At 37.3% G+C, this 20,211-nt stretch overlaps 1 pseudogene; it reads left to right on the top strand.

Annotated features, from left to right (window-relative positions):
- LOC128170594 (uncharacterized) overlaps positions 1-20,211 on the top strand; it is a 59,243-nt pseudogene that overhangs the window by 24,760 nt on the left and 14,272 nt on the right.

The raw sequence follows: 20,211 nt of genomic DNA, 5'->3' as shown, positions 1-20,211 counted from the left end.
TTGATGCACTCCACAGGCATAGATGCTGAATCAGACCCATAGTTTTCAGATGCTGGAGTTTATTTTTTTTTACAATTTGGAACAGGTCACATTTTTTATAGATAATATAACTTTTTAAACTTGCATAATTGATTTAACTAGTATAATATAGATGAATTGCTAATGTTGCATCAGATGCAGAGCCTTATCTCTATTATCAAGGATGCTAAAGAAAATCGCCCACCTCACTCAAACCTGCTTGATAGATGTGTTTGTTGTTAACTGATATAACAAGATTCCTATATTCCTATATGATATGATACACTGTTGTTTATATGATACAATATGATATCATATATTATATTATAAAAAGTTATATGATACGATATGATATTGTATATTTTGTACATTATGATGTTATAACATGATATTGTTATGTATAGTATGTATATTATGAGACAATATTGTATATATAGAGGATATCTATATTGTGTGATTTTATATTTGCTTTATCCAACGAGTTGAAATGGTTTATATATTCGCGAGGCTTGCCGAGCGAATATAACCATTTCGACGAGTTGGATAAAGCAAATATAAAATCACACAATTATAGATGTTCTATTTATCTCATACAATTTGATTTACATTTTGAAGCTTTTTAGACAGTCCCTTATATGACCCGAATCATTTTTTATTCAAAGATCAAAAACGATGATGCAACGTTGTGTTATGCAGTTATTGTGACCTTGCGCAATACAATTTAGTACGTCATTTCTGAGATAAAGCAACCTGTTTTAATGTAAAGTTTCACTGAAATAAACATTAAAATAATTGTTTAGCTCAAAATAATTTTTCTTAGAGCTTATTCATTTCATTCAATGGAAATACGGATCATAAGACTTGAATAATCAAGTTTGTTGACATACACAAAGTTGCGAATGCTCGTTAGTTTGAATTGACTCGAACAAGGAACAGTTGTTGATGTTTTATAACACAAACACCAGCCTAGTGATTCGGGATTGAAAATAGTGAATAAGGATGCTTACTGGTGGTGGGATCAAAGTCTTATGAAACATTATTTCGGTAAGTTCTTGTATATAAACACAACCAGTACGCTCTCTTTCCATCGCGTCAGGATGAACTCCTTGATAGTTTACGTAATTTGCAGTTTTATAAACTACACGAAGCAAATTGAAAGTCTGAAGGGGCTAAACTTATCAAAAATCTTGACAAACAAGAAAAAAGATCTTTTGGTTACGGTTATGTGTAACTTTGCAAAAAGAGGTGTGTGTGTGTGGGGGGGGGGGGGGGGTTCCGACGCCTATGCTACGCAGTTGTGTGTTTTTCCTTCATATTTGTAAGTAATTGAGGTCTTTGACCAAATCCATTTTATATCACTTTTGGTAGAAGATATAATAATGTTTAAAGTACTGGTAAATCTTTGAAACTAGGTCCCTGAAGCGTTGAATCGAGGGGCTATGTCAAAAATAGTTCGGACCGGAAGTATTTGATAAAGCATCACCCGTTTGATACAGCAAAGGTTTATCACACGGGTAATATACACCACACGTATGAGATAATTTACTATATTGTGTCATATCGTATTGCAATATATAATATTGTATTTTATGATTCGATACTGTATATTACATAATATCGTATCATATAATACATTATTGTATAATATGATATTGGTTTATATAACATATAAATATATTACATGAAACTGTATTCTGTAATTTATGATAAATGGAGAAATATATATTGTATCAAATGATACGATATTAAAAAATGTGATTTTGTATTATATAATTTACAACTATATATCACATGATATTGTATCATATGATATGATACAATGTTGTATCAAATTATCTTTGTATCATATGATACAATATCATACTATGTATTAAATACAATCTCGTTCAATACAATATCATAATAACTTATACAATTTAATATCATATGTTTCAATATTGGGATTTATAATGCGATATGATCTTGTATCATTTAATACTATATTGTATCAAATATCATATATTTTGATATTGATATGTGATCAATTACAAAAAAATGTAAAACAAGACGCAATGTCTCATCATATGTTACAATTGCATCATCATTTTTTACAGTTTTTTATTGTATTATATGATTTATATTGCATGTGTTATAGGATGTTATATCTTATTTTATATTATTGTATTGAAAAACATTGCATCTTATAATACCCTATGAAATGAGTAAATGATTATCATACACGTTTTTGACTAATGAAATATGATATTGTGTCAAAACAGTGTCCATGAATATCAAAGATCATTAACTATGATTTTCAAATAATATGATAAAGGTGGCCTCATTAAGATGATGCCTCATCTTGGTGAGCTTTGTAATCTATGATTACCCATGTTTTATTGGGGGTCGTAGGTTATAATGTTTGTTGCATTGAAACCCCCTTACTATTTATAATACATGATACACAGTATAAACTCTGCAAGGTTATCAACACAGCCGGGATATTGGGGGAGGGGTGTCATCAGAGGTTTTCGATTTTCGATTACGAGGGTACCACATTGCATATACAAGGCACAGACGATATTTTATGTTCCTACACAACTTAAACCCCTGTCGTTATGACAATGTCCTGTCCTCCCCATGTCACCTACTATGTTTTCTCTGTCAACCACTGCACAAATTCCCTGTACACATTGTAATCCCATGCCAGCCCATATACACATCCCCTGTACACCCTGTTATCCCCTGTCAGCCTCTATACACATCCCTTGTACACCCTGTTATCCCCTGTCAGTCTCTGTACACATCCGTTGTACACATTGTAATCCCCTGTTTGCCCCTGTACACATCCTATGTACACCCTGTTATCCCCTGTCAGCCAATGTACACATCCCTTGTACACCCTGTTATCCCTTGTCAACCTCTGTACACTTCCCTGTACACATTGTTATCCCCTGCCAGCCCATATACACATCCCCGTACACCCTGTTATCCCCTGTCAGCCCCTGTACACATCCCTTGTACACATTGTAATCTCCTGTCAGCCCCTGTACACATCCCTTGTACAACCTATTATCACCTGTCAACCCATGTACACATTCCCTGTACACATTGTAATCCCCTGTCAGCCTCTGTATACATCCCTTGTTCACCCTGTTATCCCCTGGCAGCCCCTGTACACATCCCTTGTACACCCTGTAATCCCCTGTCAGCCCCTGTACACATCCCTTGTACACATCCCTTGTACACATTGTAATCTCCTGTCAGCCTCTGTATACATCCCTTGTTCACCCTGTTATCCCCTGGCAGCCCCTGTACACATCCCTTGTACACCCTGTAATCCCCTGTCAGCCCCTGTACACATTCCCAGTACACATTGTAATCACCTGCCAGCCCATATACACATCCCATGTACACCCTATTATCCACTGTCAGCCTCTGTACACATCCCTTGTACACCCTGTTATCCCCTGTCAGCCCCTGTACACATCCCTTGTACTCTATGTTATCCCCTGTCAGCCCCTGTACACATTCCTTGTACACTCTGTTATTCCCGTCAACCCCTGTACATATCCCTTGTACACCCTGTTATCCCCTTTTAGCCAATATTCACATCCCATGTACACCATATTATCCCCTGTCAGCCTCTGTACACATCCCTTGTACACATTTTAATCCCCTGTAAGCCCCTGTACACATCCCTTGTACAACCTGTTATCCCCTATCAGCCCCTGTACACATCCCTTGTACACTCTGTTATCCCCTGTCAGCCCCTGTACACATTCCTTGTACACTCTGTTATTCCCGTCAACCCCTGTACATATCCCTTGTACACCCTGTTATCCCCTTTTAGCCAATATTCACATCCCATGTACACCCTATTATCCCCTGTCAGCCTTTGTACACATCCCTTGTACACATTTTAATCCCCTGTAAGCCCCTGTACACATCCCTTGTACAACCTGTTATACCCTGTCAGCCCCAGTACACATCCGTTGTACACCTTGTAATCCTCTGTCAGCCCCTGTACACATAGCTTGTACAACCTGTCATCCCCTGTCAGCCCCTGTACACATCCCTTGTACACATTGTAATTTCCTGTCAGCCTCTTTGTACATCCCTTGTTCACCCTCTTATCCCCTGGCAGCCCCTGTACACATCCCTTTTACACCCTGTAATCCCCTGTCAGCCCCTGTACACATTCCCGGTACACATTGTAATCACCTGCCAGCCCATATACACATCCCATGTACACCCTATTATCCACTGTCAGCCTCTGTACACATCCCTTGTACACCCTGTAATCCCCTGTCAGCCCCTGTACACATTCCCAGTACACATTGTAATCACCTGCCAGCCCATATACACATCCCATGTACACCCTATTATCCACTGTCAGCCTCTGTACACATCCCTTGTACACCCTGTTATCCCCTGTCAGCCCCTGTACACATCCCTTGTACTCTCTGTTATCCCCTGTCAGCCCCTGTACACATTCCTTGTACACTCTGTTATTCCCGTCAACCCCTGTACATATCCCTTGTACACCCTGTTATCCCCTTTTAGCCAATATTCACATCCCATGTACACCATATTATCCCCTGTCAGCCTCTGTACACATCCCTTGTACACATTTTAATCCCCTGTAAGCCCCTGTACACATCCCTTGTACAACCTGTTATCCCCTATCAGCTCCTGTACACATCCCTTGTACACTCTGTTATCCCCTGTCAGCCCCTGTACACATTCCTTGTACACTCTGTTATTCCCGTCAACCCCTGTACATATCCCTTGTACACCCTGTTATCCCCTTCTAGCCAATATTCACATCCCATGTACACCCTATTATCCCCTGTCAGCCTTTGTACACATCCCTTGTACACATTTTAATCCCCTGTAAGCCCCTGTACACATCCCTTGTACAACCTGTTATACCCTGTCAGCCCCTGTACACATCCGTTGTACACCTTGTAATCCTCTGTCAGCCCCTGTACACATAGCTTGTACAACCTGTCATCCCCTGTCAGCCCCTGTACACATCCCTTGTACACATTGTAATCTCCTGTCAGCCTCTATGTACATCCCTTGTTCACCCTGTTATCCCCTGGCAGCCCCTGTACACATCCCTTTTACACCCTGTAATCCCCTGTCAGCCCCTGTACACATTCCCGGTACACATTGTAATCACCTGCCAGCCCATATACACATCCCATGTACACCCTATTATCCACTGTCAGCCTCTGTACACATCCCTTGTACACCCTGTTATCCCCTGTCAGCCCCTGTACACATCCCTTGTACACTCTGTTATCCCCTGTCAGCCCCTGTACACATTCCTTGTACACTCTGTTATTCCCGTCAACCCCTGTACATATCCCTTGTACACCCTGTTATCCCCTTTTAGCCAATATTCACATCCCATGTACACCCTATTGTCCCCTGTCAGCCTCTGTACACATCCCTTGTACACATTTTAATCCCCTGTAAGCCCCTGTACACATATCTTGTACAACCTGTCATCCCCTGTCAGCCCCTGTACACATCCCTTGTACAACCTATCATCCCCAGTCAGCCTCTGAAAACATACCTTGTACACACTAGTATCCCCTGTCAGCCCCTGTACACATCCCTTGTGCACACTATTATCCCTTGTCAGCCTCTGTACACATCCCTTGTACACCCAGTTATCCCCTGTCAGCCCCTAAACACATCCGTTGTACACCTTGTTATCCCCTGTCAGCCTCTGTACATATCCGTTGTACACCCTGTTATCCACTGTCAGCCCCTGTACACATCCCTTGTACACTCTATAATCCGATGTCAACCCCTGTACACATCCCTTGTACACTCTGTTATTCCCGTCAACCCCTTTACACATCCCTTGTACACATTGTAATCCCCTGTCAGCCTCTGTACACATCCCTTGAACAAGCTGTTATCCCCTATTAGCCTCTGTACACATCCCTTGTACAACCTATTTTCCCCTGTCAGCCTCTGTACACATCCCTTGTACACCCTGTTATCCCCTGTCAGCCCCTGTACACATCCCTTGTACACTCTGTTATCCCCTGTCAGCCCCTGTACACATCCCTTGTACACTCTGTTATTCCCGTCAACCCCTGTACACATCCCTTGTACACATTGTAATCCCCTGTAAGCCCCTGTACACATCCCTTGTACACCCTGTTATCCCCTGTCAGCCTCTGTTCACATCACGTATACACATTGTAATCTCCTGTCCACCCCTGTACACATCATTTGTTAAACCTGTTATCCCCTGTCAGCCTTTGTACACATCCCTTGTACACCCTGTTATCCCCTGTCAGCCTCTGTTCATATCACTTGCACACCATTGTATCCCCTGTCAGCCATTGTACACATCCCTTGTACACTCTGTTATCCCCTGTCAGCCTCTGAACACATCCCTTGAACACACTATTATCCCTAGTCAGCCCCTGTACACATCCTTTGTACAACCTATTATCCCCTGTCAGCCTCTGTACACATCCCTTGTACACCCTGTTATCCCCTGTCAGCCCCTAAACACATCCGTTGTACACCTTGTAATCCCCTGTCAGCCTCTGTACACATCCCTTGTACACCCTGTTATCCCCTGTCAGCCCCTGTACACATCCCTTGAACAACCTGTTATCCCCTGTCAGCCTCTGTACACATTCCTTGTACAACCTATTATCCCCTGTCAGCCTCTGTACACACCCCTTGTACCCCCTGTTATCCCCTGTCAACCCCTGTACACATCCCTTGTACACTCTGTTATCCCCTGTCAACCCCTGTACACATCCCTTGTACACATTGTAATCCCCTGTCAGCCCCTGTACACATCCCTTGTACACTCTGTTATCCCCGGTCAGCCTCTGTACACATTCCGTGTACACATTGTAATCCCCTGTCAGCCCCTGTTTACATCCCTTGTACAACCTGTTATCCCCTGTCAGCCCCTGTTTACATCCCTTGTACAACCTGTTATCCCCTGTCAACCACTGTACGCATCCCTTGTTCACTCTGTTATCCCCTGTCAGCCCCTGTACACATCCCTTGTACAATCTGTTATGCCTGTCAGCCCATTACACAGCCCCTGTACAACCTGTTATCCCTGTCAACCCCTGTACAACCCCCGTACAACCTATTATCCCCTGTCAACCCCTGTACACATTCCCTGTACACATTGTAATCACCTGCCAGCCCATATACACATCCTCGATACAACCTGTTATCCCCTGTCAGCCTCTGTATACATCCCTTGTACAATCTGTTATCCCCTGTCCACTTCTGTACACATTCCTTTTACACCTTGTATCCCCCTGCTAGCCAATATACACATCCCTTGTACACTCTGTTATCCCCTGTCAGTCTCTGTACACATCCCCTCTACAAGTTGTAATCCCCTGTCAACCCCTGTACACATCCTTTGTTCAATCTGTTATCCCCTGTCAGCCCCTGTACACAGCCCCTGTACAACCTGTTATCCCTGTCAACCCCTGTACACATCCCTTGTACACCCTATTATCCCCTGTCAGCCCCTGTACACATTCCAAGTACACATTGCCATCCCCTGTCAGCCCCTGTACACATCCCTTCTTCACTCTGTTATCCCCTGTCAGCCCCTGTACACATCCCTTGTACAACCTGTAATCCCCTGTCAGCCCCTGTACACATCCCTTGTATACCCTGTAATTACCTGTCTCCCCCTGTACCTATCCATTGTATACCCTGTTATCCCCTGTCAGCCTCTGTACACATCCGTTTTACACATTGTAATCCCCTGTCAGCCCCTGCACATATCCCTTGTACACCCTGTTATCCCCTTTTAGCCCATATTCACATCCCATGTACACCCTATTATCCCCTGTCAGCCTCTGTACACATCCCTTGTACACATTTTAATCCCCTGTCAGCCCCTGTACACATCCCTTGTACAACCTGTTATCCCCTGTCAGCCCCTGTACACATCCGTTGTACACCTTGTAATCCTCTGTCAGCCCCTGTACACATCCCTTGTACAATCTGTCATCCCCTGTCAGCCCCTGTACACATCCCTTGTACAACCTGTCATCCCCTGTCAGCCCCTGTACACATCCGTTGTACAACCTGTTATCCCCTGTCAGCCCCTGTACACATCCCTTGTACATCCTGTTATCCCCGGTCAACCTCTGTACACATCCATTGTACACCCTGTTATCCCCTCTCAGCCCCTGTACATATCCCTTGTACTGTGGTTTCATTAATATTCAAGGGTATCAATTTTCGTGGATGAAGTGAAAATCACAGTTTCAAGGATAGGTAAATTCATTGCTAATGACCCTATCAATACAAAATGTTAATAGAAATTGCACTTCGATGAACATTTAGTTTCGTGGATGAACTAAACAACGAAATCCACGAAAATTGGTATTCAACGAATATTGATGAAACCACAGTATGCATTGTAATCCCCTGTCAGCCCCTGTATTGTTACCGATTGGAAAATATGTAAAACCCTTTTGGGGCATGAAGTCTACCTGTGGTCGTGAACTCCGCTACTACTTAATGTTTCAAAAACACATATGAAAAAAAATTATTTCTAGAAAGATCAACACTTGATTTTGTTACTCTGAACAAATAATTTCATAATAAAACAAGAGGATCAGTCAGAATGTGGAATGTACAAGTATGACCGGCGATATTACGATAGAGCACATCTTTCTAAAAACTCTTTTAGACCCCAGTTCCAATTATATACATATAAATGACGCTATAAAGCTGATTATCATGGCTATTGTTTGTCAGATGAGCGATGATGTCCATGGGTATCTTGAGTTTTTTTACGGATTAAACTAAAGAATAGATTGTGTTGTGTCACTTTGCGCTTTTAAACCACGAAATTTCAGATCAATAACGTTTATTTCACTGTGTTGATATTTTCTTTTTTATAACACCTATTTCTATTTACGTTTATGTTCTTGTTCTATTCTAAAATTACTTATTTGTTATCATTATCAAATATTACATTAGGATGTGGTTTTTTTAACAGGACAGGATCTTAGGATTCTGAACCCCCACTTCATGGGCAACGCGCAAAGAGTACGCCAGTGTTCTAAGTGTCCGGGGGACACAGAGTATTTTTGTGTATCATGTCCATGTGATCTGTGTCACCAGTGTAAAGAGAACCATGTGAAAAATCTCAGAACAATAGACCATGATGTTGTAAAATACCATGAGAAATATAACAACAATCCAAACCACGAGATATCTGTGAAACACACTCACTCTTCCCATAGAACGGGACAAATGGATATTAGTAGTTTAAACGTTAGAGTTGAAACTCCACAGGAAACACAAAGGCAAGTATTCCACTGCATTAAAAACAATCATCTTTTTTATCTACCGTTTGTGCTGAATGGAATCAAAGCTGATATCAAAACCTGTCACACAGAATTCTCCCACTATCAATCACAGATCTTTGAAAAGGCAAAAACATTGAAGAATCGCATTGACTGTAGCTTACGTGATGTTGATTACAAGCATGAATGTTTAAAGCAGAAAATACAAAAAAGGCTTTTTTCCATACAGACATATGATTATAAATATGAACATTCAGAAATAAGTCTGCTGCAATACTTCTCATTCATAAAGAAATTACGTTTTACTAAAATACATCTCTACGCCAGGACTATGACTGAATCACTCAACAAGGGACATGTGATGGACTCGTTACTTAAAATCCAAATCATTGAGAGAAGGAAACGATGCACAGAAATCGAATATCTTCTTAAACAGATGTCTGGTCCTGAATTGCAACAAGCGTATAACGAACATAAACAACAATGCATGAGAACTATTAACACTATCAGAAGTGATGCTCTCTTTTACAGACATGTTCTCCTGACAGGAATCAAAGATGATGTCAAAACCTGTCACACAGAAGTCACCCGCTATAAATCAGAGATGTTAACAAAGGCTCAGACACTGAAGCATCTCATTAATATAGTGAGAAAAGATATTATGAAAAATGTGTTTTGTGACTTTAATTTCAAACATAGATGTTTAAAACAGATGAAAGAAATGAGCAGACATATTGTCACCCTACAGAAAATTGCAAATAGATACGAACAGCCAGAATTATCATTTAGTGCGCTACAATTCCTCTCATTCACAAAGAGAGCCTTCCTTAGTATACCTCATTTATTCTGTAAACTCCACACCGGCCAGCTCTCCATGACTGAGTCACTCAACAAGGAGGATGTGATGGAGTCACTGAGTGCATTCCAAATCACAGAGAAAGGAAACCGACGCGTAGGCAACCAGTGTCTGCTGAAACTGATGTCTGGTCCTGAGTTCCATCAATATCTCACAGTGACAGGTGTTAATGGTTGTCATCACATTTCCTTTGAGACTCCAGAACGTTTCTGGGTCAGTGACGAATACAATCTCATCTTAAAATCCCTAACGGATGACTCTATATATCATCTGAAGGATTTACGTGATGATTTAAATAGAGGATTTCACACAGTAAACAGTGATGGTGAATTACTATATATTGACAGGAATTATAACATCATCAAACTGTCGAGTGATATGAAATTAACTACTACATTTATCAAGAAAACAAACTCTTTATGGGGACCACGGTGTGTGTACTGGTCTCCGTCCTTTGGGGATATACTGGTCGGGATGGATAACTATTATACAAAGACAGGCAAGGTAACCCGGTACAACCAGAGTGGACAACTCACGCAGACCATAAAGTACCACAACACAGGACGGAGAATGTATCGTGGACCTCGCTATATAACAGAGAACAACAATGGTGATGTCGTGGTGTCTGACTGTTTCGGTGAGACTGGCGCTATAGTAGTGACAGAGCGAGGAGGAAGGCATCGTTTTTCCTACCATGGACATCCATCAGAATCAACAATACTGCCATGTGGAATTTGTACTGACCCGCTGTCACACATCCTGGTGTGTGATGATAAAACCAATACAGTACAGATGATAGACAGAGACGGTCAGTTCCTGTCACATCTACTGATAAGACCATCAGGGATATTCACACCACATAGCCTAAGTTATGAAATCCGCACTCATCGTCTCTGGGTCGGATCAAAAAGCCACAACAGGGTGGCTGTCTACAGATATTTGGACCTACAGGATGCTGTGACAGGTAAAATTTATCAATGTCATTAAATTCATGACTGTATGCAGTCGCATATAGTGTTTATCAGTTTAAATATTGGAACATATTTTTATTTTTGAAATGTGTTTTAATGACAATATTACCCCGAAATATTATCAATAAATGAATAGGTTCACCGAGAAATTGTAGCCCATACATGTATTTAATTAGACAAATACATATTGTTTACATTACATTGTAAACATTTACCGCGAGACCGATGGTTAGCTGAGAGTTTATATCCATTGTTAACGATGGCGTCGCGCTACATCACTTGGATTGTTCCGGAGTCAAAAAAGGATCTGTTGCACGGAGATGCAGCTACACCGAGGAGAGAGAGAGACAAATCTGATTGAAAGGTACACTCTTTAGAGTATCCATTAAGTTTTTATACATGTGATATACCGGTATATGTTTTGTAGTTAATAATGACTGCAAGAAAACTAAAGACCATAACGATTGGCTAAATGCTGTATGATTCTAAGAGAATACTTGTATGGTCAGTGCTTTTAAAGGATGAGCTATTCTTTACTGGAATAGTCAGTGCAGTAATTTGTAATATATTTTTATGGATGTTGAAAAATACCATTAGTGTTATCTTTGTCATTCAGGTGACTGCAATATTAGATTGGGAAAGCCATCCAATGATAATTTAACACTGTAAATGTAAAGCAGAGAAGGGCCCAGACAAAATGTGTTAACAGCTAGCAGCATGTCATGCTGATGCTAGAGACTTGTATCGGGCTTGGTTATCTTACTGGTTTTAGAATACGTGTACCGAGATCTTAATGATGTTAAATAAACCAAAAGTTTAATAAGAGGTTACAAATATTTGATTGAAAGCTGTTTAATAGTCTTCTGTAGGTAGTGCCAATATTTTAATAAGCTTCAATTCGGGTGTCCCTAAAACATAACGTACACAATATATAACTGTAATCTTTAAACATTTCAATAAATAAATTGTATTTCTTAAGGAATACCAGTAAAGGCAGAAAATCTTTCAAGAAAACCAAAATAAAAAATCAGATTAGATGATCCTTTCCTCCAGAAGAGGAAGAATATGGAGATTTTTGAGGACAGGGCCGGGTCTTGAACATCTCGGTCAATTACAAAAACAACTGCTGATATTGCATATCGCTACTAATTCAAAAGGGTTTGTTTAAAAGTTTATGTATAAAATGAAAACACCCTGTATGTTTTATTTTTAAAGATGAATTTGAATGCAATTAAATCAAGTCGAATTTTGGATTTCTTATTTTAGAATTGTATTTCAGGAGAACAATAGTAATTATTAAACTTGTCTTCCTTTTTCAGTATGCAGTTCATGATCATATCTCACTACATTTAACTGAGTATTGACTTTAGGTAGCATTAAAAGGTACGTGTATTAAGCAATTTGTACATCGTTTATAAAATGCTCAATCATATGACAGAAGCAGCAACAAAATTACGACTGTGTTTTGGGGAAAATTAAAAGGACTCAAAATGTGTTTATTGTAAAATGTTGTACTTCAAAGGTGAATGATTTGGAGAGACAGAAGATGGAATTTGAAATTGCAACACGTGGATAGTCAGCTAACAAAAATGGTTCAGAGGGAGAACATTTTTGACATGTAGCCCATTTGACGGACAAACGAAATAAGAAAAATATGTGTGAATCAATATGGTCATCAATGCAAACTAACTCCTTACATACATAAAATGGAAAACGTTTGAACGGAAAGCTATAAAATGTTACTAATTTTCATAAAAACTAAAAGTTAATGCATGTGGCTTCTTTACTTATTTCTAAGCTAGATGGACTTCTTTATGATAAGCACATTGTTTAAGTGAAATGACCATACTTGGATCGAAATGCAAATAGTTAATTAGATAATATGGCTAAAATATTTTAGGCATTTAGAGAATGAAAATGAGGTCATTCAATTTAAGAAATCAACACAAATGCTATGTCAATTACTTATCACTGGAAGGCAATTTTGTTATTTATAGTTTATACTTTTGAATCTTTGTTCGTAGAAAAATTAAATTTGATTAGAATCATTGTAAATTTTGTTTGGTTCCTGAGCAAAATATGTTTTAAAGAAAATTGTGCCGACCATTTGTTTTTTCAATATTGTAAATTCTCAGGTTATTCTTGCAATGCAAAATATTGATTTTTATAAGCCAACCGTATTTATAACATTGCAGCCAAGAAAAATATATTAAATGTTCGGAAATTGTAACCAGTAACAATGTACAGGGATGTTTGGGGTTCGATAATGAGGAAGATACAGAAACTCACTTTCAGTAATTGTGTTCAAACAATGGTCATATTTATAATCCTACTTGCAGTGGATAAATGAAACTAATAATACTATGAACTGTAGACTCATTTATAAACGTTAAGATTTCATATCCGCGTAAAATTACAAGAAGAAACCCATTCAGATTTTAAAAATATGGGAGTTTTTTTCAGACACTTTTAACTATATGAAATAACGAAACAGTTGGTTCTCGCGATTTTATATTCTCACAATTTGATACAAAACAGGGGAGTCGGAGAGTTAAAGCTGCTTGGTCCGGCTTTATATCAAATTTTGTGAACGCTTTTAACCGATGGCTATGCTAAGTATGTGTAAAATAAAATGTATTGCAGTTGTTTTTTCCAGTCAGTTAAGCCATATTTCAATGAAAAAAAATGATGCACAAGATTTGTTTTTAAAACAAACGAGACAAGAGGGTACCACGTTATTTCGCCTCTGTATTAATTAGCCCCTGGCATCGAGGCAGATATATTGTATAATGACTTTGGCATCGCTATAAGTAAAGGTCATACTGTTTTGACAATCAAAAAGAAGCCTGTATACATTTTATTTTCTAATAATTTGGAAGATTGTTTTGTTTACAATCGTTGCATAACATGCAGGTTGAATAAACCTAATTGTTCGTGGGGGCGAAACCAATCGGTTACCTTTTCTAAACGTTCCAATGATGCAGATTCGTTTGTTTTTTGTTTGCCCAAAGAGAAATTATTTTATTTACTTTTAATATTTCTTTCTCCTTTCAAAAGGAGACCGATTGTGCTGGTGTAATTAGGCAAAAGTCTACAACTTTCCAAGATATTTGGTTTGTATGGAAAATTATTTGATACTGCAATAGCAAAAAAATCGGACCATGCAGCTTTAAGTAATCAGTTAAATAAAAGAATTATAACGGTATATTTGCCGTGTACTTTATTTGGTGGAAAATTATTTCCTAATAAGTTGTCTTGAATTTAATTTAGCATATGCAAATATGTAACTATTCTGATACATATTGCTTTATGCAATTTGCCTGATAAAACGGTAGCCGCACTCCGCCCAAAACGTTAAATAGATTACACAGCCAAATGAAATACGTTTACAGTTTGTAAAAAGAGCAAATACAATTGAATTGTATAACTTAACGTGGCATAGTGTAGGAGATGAAAACTTTTGCTTCATAAGCAATATGCCAGCTAGTATCAGACTTTTCAATTCTATATTTTTCATTGATTGCCTGTTTTGAAACATCATTTGCTGAAAGAATTACGAATTCCGACAAACTTTAAGGAAATTTGAAATCCCAAAATTTGAGCCAAAATCAATAGCATCAAAATTTACGTTCACAAAACTTACATTTCTACACTTTATACAACTAACCCTCACGATAAATTTAAGTCAAATATTTTTAACATCATTGATACCTGCTTTTTAAAAAAAATTATTCACTTAAATTTACTCACCTTATCATCGGTCATTTGCAACACTTTTCGCGGGGGGTGTTAAGGAAGCATACAGATCAGAGAACATAGTAAACTGATTCAAAATAGAAGTTAAGTAGGGACTCTGATTAAGTATTTAGGTGTGATTTACTAAGAATTGAACATAAGAATACTGGGAGAGAAGTCATTTTTATCAATCATTTGCTAAGAGGTTTGTAAATTTGCTTTTGTTTCGCGACCAGGCTTTCTTCTGTCGTTGTTTACGATATAAAAATCCGACTAAAACAACATTACCACGTATATATTGATCTTCAAGTTTAAGACTTATCAATAGTTTCACCAAAGCTTAAGTTGAAAAGGTTGATAGAACCCTATGTTTTGTGTTGTTTTAATGCAACGTACCGTATTCCGAGCAAATTGTAATAATCGAGAACAAAAACTTAGATGTTTTGCCTTCACTTCGTATGGTATTTTATTTTCGAACCGTGGGGTTCTTCTATATCATTTTATGTTAAGGTATATACGTAAGCTATTTATAGTTGTCACGTGATAATGCACCGATGTGGCAGTAATGTACTACATGTACCCGATTTTATTGCTTTGACATCTATTTCAAGAGATAATACTAAGTTTTTGATCTGACTCAAAACAGTTATTCAATCCCACGATTTTGAATATAGCAGTCAAAATAAGACCCATATGCTTTCTTAACACCCCTGCGTTTTGTTAAAACCCTTGGAATTGTCACACAAGAACTCTGAAGTTGATATTAAAAAGATGCTCGAGTTTCTGATAGACAACAAATGTGTAGTTTTTGGAAATCAGGTCTACCAACAATATATGGGATTCCAAGGGGTACTCATTGCGCCCCATTGTTAGCAGGCCTTTTTTGTAATCATGTGAAGCAGAATTTACTCCAAAAAAACTGAATGTGAAAAAAATAAATCACTCACTGTGGCCTTCAACTCAACATCTACATCGACCACGTGTTATCAATTAACTATTGTTACTTCCATATTTACATCGACTCGATATTTCCTAGAGAACATAAGATAAAAGATACCACCGAGTCTGTGTCATCTGTTTCCCTTTCTGCATACTTTACTGGAAAGGGTGGTAACCAAACAATAAAACTTAATGATTTCGATTTTTCTATTGTCAACTTTCCTTACTTATGTAGCAATATACCTACATCACATGCCTATGGAGTTGTTGTTTCTCAATTAATTCGATAAGCAAGGGCATGCTCATTGGTGAACAGTTTTTAAGGCAAGGCAAGTTACTGACAACCCACTGTGGTTTCATTAAAATTTAAGGGTATCAATTTTCGTGGATAAAGTGAAAATCACAGTTTCAAGGATATGTAAATTCGTGGCCAACGACCCCATCAATACAAAATGTTAATAGAAATTGCATTTCAATGAACATTTAATTTCGTGGATCAACTTAAAAACGAAATCCACGAAAATTGGTATTCACCGAATATTGATGAAACCACAGAAGTTGATGAAACAGGACTATCAACGTTTTTTTTGGATTAAAGTCACCTTTTTTCTATGGTCGATACATCGACCTTGTCAGTAAATACAATCTTCATTTGGGTTGCATTCTGACTGACGTTTTTCATAGTAACTGTGATACCATAATTAATCACCCAATTACCGATTACGACAAATTGCACACGGTGGGTGTGACCGGTCAGCAGAGGCTGCTCACTCCTCCATGGCACCTAATCCTATTGGTCCATGTTTGCTCTGCTTATGTTTTGTATTTTTCCTCTGGATTTCTGATTTTGAACACTGTTCAATTAACATGAAAATGTTTAATTTCAATATTTGCAAAAGGATCATTTGTGTTTTAAGACTGTTTTTAAGGTTTTTCGAAAAGTCCGAATGGAGATACCTTTGGTGTTTCTATTAGAGTATGTATATATATATATATATATATATATATATATATATATATATATATATATATATATATATATATATATATATATATATATATATATATATATGGGTGGGTGTGTGTGTATTGTGCATTGTCTTCGTACTTATTATCTTATTATACCCACACTTTCTACAGAAAGTTAGGGTATATTGTTATTACCCTATTCTGTCCACCCGTCCGTCTGTCACGTTTTACTTTCTCAAACTGCTCTTACATCTTATTAACTGAATATATAGATATACATTCAATTGAATATATGCTGTCTTATAGATGTGCAGCAAGGTTTAAAAATTTAAATTTCATTCAAGGAGTCAAAGAATAGTAAAAAATTGACATTTATCACTCAAAAAAAAAACTACATCCCAGAACTCCTCTTATGATTTAATGAATATACACATCATATCTTGGGATATGATAGGGGCTGTCGCATAGATGTGCATTAAGGTTTTAAAAATTTTAATTTCATCCAGGTAGTCAAATAATAGCAAAAAATTGACGTTTATCACTCCAAAAAAAAAACTCCTTACACTGTAAATAAAATGAGGGTTTTTTTTTCTTAAAATAAAAAAATCATTGCAATGCCATTTATTATACCCGCACTTCTTAAGAAAGATAGGGTATATTGTTGTTACCCTGTTACTTCCGTCCGTCCGTCTGTCCGTCTGTCCGTGTGTCACGTTTTACTTTCTCAAACTGCTCTTACATCTGATAAATCAGCAAACTGAGCTCTTGGAGTTAGATTTGGGGTGTCATGTTGTTTTATAGAAAGGTTTCAAAAATTCTCTGGTAGTTCTGGGGGTCAAATAATTGGAAAAAATGACATTTTTAACAAAAAAACCTTCTTCCTCGAACTCCTCCTACATTTTCAACAATAGACAAGTCATCTCTTGGAGTGTGTTTTGGGATGACCTATAGATGCGCAATAAGGTTTCAGAATTTTCAATTTTGTTCTGGGGGTTTGGTGGATAAAAATGACGTGTTTTTTTGTTTGTTTGTTATTGTTTTTTGTTTTACAAAAAACCTGGTTTTAAAAAACGTCAACATTTTTTGCAGAAGCCAGATTGATCTTTTAGAATATAATTGAGGGTGTTATTTTGAAGTGTGATCAAGTCTCAGAAATATTTTTACCACGGGGATCGGAGGGCAACAAAAAATGACGTTTTTGCAAAAAAGGATGATTCCCAGAACTCCCTTTACAACTTTTAAAGTAGCTACATCATCTATTGGAATATGATTGGGGCTGTCCTATAAATCTGGAAAAAGGTTTAAAAAATTTAAATTTTTTTCCAGGGAATCAAATTATAGCAAACAATTGACGTATATAATTCCAAAAATAAACTACATCCCAGAACTCGTCTTATGATTTAATGAATATACACATCATATCTTGGGATATGATAGGGGCTGTCCTATAGATGTGCAATAAGGTTTTAAAAATTTAAATTTCATCCAGTGAGTCAAATAATAGCAACAAATTGACGTTAATCACTTCAAAACAAGCTACATCCCAGAACTCCGCTTATGATTTAATGAATAGAAACATCATACTGTGGTTTCACTAATATTCAAGGGTATCAATTTTCGTGGATAAAGTGAAAACCACAGTTTCAAGGTTAAAGTAAATTTGTGGTCAATGACCATATCAATGACCATATCAATACAAAATATTAGTAGAAGTCGCAGTCCAATCAATATATAATTGCAAGGATAAACTTAACTACGAAATCAATGAAAATTGGTATTCAACGAATATTGATGAAACAAGAGTATATTGTGATATTATAGAGGCTGTCCTATAGATGTACAATAAGGTTTTAAAAAATTAAATTCCATCCAGTAAGTCAAATAATAGCAAAACATTGACATCTATACTACTATGTTAAAATACTAGACTCGATTTTTTTAGCTTTAATACCGAGAAATCGGAAGACTGCTGTCTTTTGTTTTATATATTTTTAACATCATTGTTACTTGGAGATTACCAATTTGTTTTTATTTTTTCTCAGTCAGGCTTCGCTAATTAAAAATCAAAGAAAATTCCTTTAAAAAGTCCTTTAAGATCTTGAATTGTATAACTTAACGTGGCATAGTGTAGGAGATGAAAACTTTTGCTTCATAAGCAATATGCCAGCTAGTATCAGACTTTTCAATTCTATATTTTTCATTGATTGCCTGTTTTGAAACATCATTTGCTGAAAGAATTACGAATTCCGACAAACTTTAAGGAAATTTGAAATCCCAAAATTTGAGCCAAAATCAATAGCATCAAAATTTACGTTCACAAAACTTACATTTCTACACTTTATACAACTAACCCTCACGATAAATTTAAGTCAAATATTTTTAACATCATTGATAACTGCTTTTTAAAAAAAATTATTCACTTAAATTTACTCACCTTATCATCGGTCATTTGCAACACTTTTCGCGGGGGGTGTTAAGGAAGAATATAGAGTTTGAGATACATGAAATTCCGTGAAATCACACATCTTAGTTATTGTGTACATATTCAAATATTTAAGTAATAAAACAAAGACAAAGAGCAAAAAAACTGCATGAAGAAATTTTTTTCACAAATAAGACTGTATAACGTAGATTTACATATTGATGACGTCACGACTAAAAATTGAATGTCGTGTAAATTTGATCAGAGAACATAGTAAACTGATTCAAAATAGAAGTTAAGTAGGGACTCTGATAAAGTATTTAGGTGTGATTTACTAAGAATTGAACATAAGAATACTGGGAGAGAAGTCATTTTTATCAATCATTTGCTAAGAGGTTTGTAAATTTGCTTTTGTTTCGCGACCAGGCTTTCTTCTGTCGTTGTTTACGATATAAAAATCCGACTAAAACAACATTACCACGTATATATTGATCTTCAAGTTTAAGACTTATCAATAGTTTCACCAATGCTTAAGTTGAAAAGGTTGATAGAACCCTATGTTTTGTGTTGTTTTAATGCAACATACCGTTTTCCGAGCAAATTGTAATAATCGAGAACAAAAACTTAGATGTTTTGCCTTCACTTCGTATGGTATTTTATTTTCGAAACCGTGGGGTTCTTCCTTCTATATCATTTTATGTTAAGGTATATACGTAAGCTATTTATAGTTGTCACATGATAATGCACCGATGTGGCAGTAATGTACTACATGTACCCGATTTTATTGCTTTGACATCTATTTCAAGAGATAATACTAAGTTTTTGATCTGACTCAAAACAGTTATTCAATCCCACGATTTTGAATATAGCAGTCAAAATAAGACCCATATGCTTTCTTAACACCCCTGCGTTTTGTTAAAACCCTTGGAATTGTCACACAAGAACTCTGAAGTTGATATTAAAAAGATGCTCGAGTTTCTGATA

The sequence above is a fragment of the Crassostrea angulata genome, chromosome 2 (genome assembly GCF_025612915.1).
Source record: "Crassostrea angulata isolate pt1a10 chromosome 2, ASM2561291v2, whole genome shotgun sequence".
Classification (NCBI taxonomy): Eukaryota; Metazoa; Mollusca; class Bivalvia; order Ostreida; family Ostreidae; genus Magallana; species Magallana angulata.
Note: the sequence above shows the minus strand (reverse complement) of the source record. Positions and strands in the feature narration are given on the sequence as shown.